The 3,521-nt window shown below is 41.2% G+C and overlaps 1 pseudogene; it reads left to right on the forward strand.

Moving 5' to 3' along the window:
- Positions 1–310: 310 nt before the first annotated feature.
- On the forward strand, positions 311–462 carry LOC142358334 (5.8S ribosomal RNA; annotated as a pseudogene).
- The last annotated feature ends 3,059 nt before the right edge of the window (positions 463–3,521 follow it).

The raw sequence follows: 3,521 nt of genomic DNA on the forward strand, positions 1-3,521 counted from the left end.
CGTTGCAGTCAGTACTGTGTAGTTACTAGTAGCTGGATTTAAGCTCGAAGTGAGACACTGTTGGTGAAACTTCATCATGAGAACGTCACAAGCTGATCACGCTCTATGATATGACTAGTATTATGTTGCTTATAGTAGGCTAAGCGCAAGCCGAAACATCAACATGTGAAAGTCGTAGAATTTTGCGATCAAACTGTGGCTAGTACTTTGATGATGCTTGTAGCCAACCGAATTGGTTGAAAAGCCCAATAAGTAAGCTAACTTGGGAGAGCTTGTTGGAAACCAAATGCTACTAGATTGGTCCAAATACATCCTTCAACAGGGGATCACTTGGCTCGCTTTACGAAGAGGAGCACAGCTATATGTGTTAATTCGGTATGAATCGCAAGATTTGTTTACCGACCTCTCTAACGCAAAAGGCGGTCTCGGCTTCGGCTGTTGACTGCGTCCGATTCAGGGTTATATAACTCTCGATTGAACACATTGATGTTCTATTGTTGGTGCTTCCAATAAAATTGGAACACTTAAAGCAGAACCGATTCAAATAATAGCATTCTGATCAATGATTGCATTCCTTGATCAAGAACTGCTGGAGTCATTGTGATGGCGAATTTTCTTCATAAGAAAATTGCAAAGAGACGGAACTTAATGAGACTAGTATTATGTTGTTTCTAGTAAGCGGAAGCTGAAACAGCAACATGTGAAAATCAAGTTTTGTTCAATGATCTCGAGGCGATAAGTACTATGAAGCAACTAGTAGCCTAAGCATGACTCAGATTTGAGACAGTCAAAAAGACTGGCGAAACTTCTTCACATGAAAGTTACATAGAGAACTACAAATGTATACAGCGAGTATTATGTTGTTTCTAGTAGGCGAAAGCTGAAACATCAACATGTGAAAGTTGTCTGCAAACTGTAGAACGATATGTGATTAGTACTGTGCTGTTACTAGTAGCCAGTCTGACTGTAGAAGCCAAGACAAAGGGAAACTAATGCATCTGAAAAGGACAAGTTATGGAAAGGTATGCACGATAAGTATTATGTTGTTTCTAGTAAGCGGCAGCTGAAACATCAACATGTGAACGTCGTTGTGTACAGTAACCTAGAACTATATAGTCCTTAGTAACGTGCATTTACTAGTACCTGTAATTGGTATTCAGACTCAGGCAGTTTGGAATAGTTTGGCAAAGATGCACCAGAGAAAACTGGGATTTGATACAGAAATTGTTGAATACAAGTATTATGCTGCTTCTAGTAGGTTGAATCCGAAACATCAGCATGTGAAAATTGAAAACATTTCTGGTTCGAATTGTCACAAGTATTTGGTGATCTGAGTAGCCAAACTCACTACAACGCCAATTGAAGGCAAAAATTCTCAACGGGAAAAGCTATTCTCATTGAATGAGCTAACAAGACGAGTATTATGTTGCTTCTAGTAGGCGAAAGCCAAAACATCAACATGTGAAAGTCTTGCTGAACAAATTTAATGTTGTTGAGCTCAGTACCGTGTGAATTAGTAGCCATAATTGGCGAGCGAAAATTGAACTGGCGAAACTTCGTCTTTGGAAAATTGCAGATGCCGAGCACTTATTTTGCAACGAGTATTATGTTGACTGTAGTAAGCGAAAGCCGAAACAGCAACATGTGAAAGCTGTTGAAATTTGTGGTCATTTTGCAATAAGTACAAGGAGTGTAACTAGTAGCCAGGTCAAAATTTGGGATAAGAATGAGCAAAAATTCTGCATGAGAACAGTTGAAATTATGAAACTAAATTACAAAGACTAGTATTATGTTGTTTCGAGTACGCGAAAGCGGAAACATCAACATGTGAACGTTTGTAACGAAGTTTCGTTAATTTTCAGCCTAGTACTGAGCAAGAACGAGTAGCCTCATCTCCAATCCCACGCAAAATGTAGTGAAATATGTGAGTGAACCTTATTCACGGTGAGGGTTTCCCGAGGTCTGTATTGCAGCGAGTATTATGTTGCTTCTAGTAAGCGAAAGCTGAAACAACAACATTTGAAAGTTGGAATTAATGACTGAATGGAAACTTCGACCTGTGTTTGATAGTAGTAGCGAACAAAACTGCTGAATCGGTTTCTGTCTCATATTGGTCAGTGAACCAATTAAGAGACAATCAACTACATAACCTGAATTGGGCGAGAGAACCCCCTTAACTTAAGCATATCAGTAAGGGGAGGAAAAGAAATCAACTGAGAATCCCTTAGTAATGGCGAATGAACAGGGAAAAGCTCATCGGGAAGAGAAATGGCAACATTTCTCGGTGTCCGGTATGGTTTGATGCTAGACTGGTGAATTTGTCCTGATGTCTACTGGAAAGTAGCATCAAAGAAGGTGAAAATCCTGTAAAGGTCATTTTCGATACCAGTCATAATGGCTCATTCCTATGAGTAGAGTTGTTTGAAAGTGCAACTCGAAGCTGGAGATATGTCTCTCCAAAAGCTAATTATAAAGCGAGACCGATAGTAAACAAGTACCGTGAGGGAAAGTTGAAAAGCACTCTGAAGAGAGAGTGAAAAGTACGTGAAACTGTTGAAGGGGAACTGGAGTGAGCGTTACCATACTCAATGCCTTGATATTATATTCTCGGCTACCGAGTAGTGTAGTTGTCGTCTTTTGGCAAATCTTGTTAATGAATCGAGCAGAAGTTTTCCTCGGAATTCTTCTTGTTGATTCTAAACAAAATGAGATAAATTGATCTTGATTGCCTGTCTGACCTCAACTTCCTATTCAATGCTCTCTACAGCCCGTCTTGAAACACGGACCAAGGAGTGTGAGTTGCTTGCAAGTGTTGTCGCTCATTGAAAGCGCACACGCGAAATGAAAGTGAACAGTGTAATTTTTATGAATTGCACTACTTTGTGTGGTGAGGGCGCCGATTCGGTGTCCCGCAACCACGGACGGTTTTTGCTCTTATTGCATGACTGATCCAGAGCAAGTAGCACACGACCCGAAAGATGGTGATCTATGCTTGGGCAGGGCGAAGCCACGGGAAACCATGGTGGAAGCCCGAAGCGGTTCTGACGTGCAAATCGATCGTCTGACCTGAGCATAGGGGCGAAAGACTAATCGAACCATCTAGTAGCTGGTTTCCTCCGAAGTTTCCCTCAGGATAGCAAAAGCTTGAGCAAGATTGAAAAATCTTCGCAAAGCAATTTCATCGGTTAAAGCGAATGATTAGAGGAATGGGGGAAAATTTTTCCTTCACCTATTCTCAAACTATAAATCGGTGAGATGTCCTTGTGACTTAATTGCACTTGGACTATGAATGCAAGCTTTTTGTGGGCCGCTTTTGGTAAGCAGAACCGGCGATGTGGGATGAACCAAAAGTTGGGTTAAGGCGCCTAACTACTTGCTCATGAGTCACCACAAAAGGTGTTGATTGATACTGACAGCAGGACGGTGGTCATGGAAGTTGAAATCCGCTAAGGAGTGTGTAACAACTCACCTGCCGAATCAATCAGCCCTGAAAATGGATGGCACTAGAGCTCGTGGCCTAT

Source organism: Convolutriloba macropyga, unplaced genomic scaffold (genome assembly GCF_964194025.1).
Source record: "Convolutriloba macropyga unplaced genomic scaffold, txConMacr16.3 SCAFFOLD_2770, whole genome shotgun sequence".
NCBI lineage: Eukaryota > Metazoa > Xenacoelomorpha > Acoela > Convolutidae > Convolutriloba > Convolutriloba macropyga.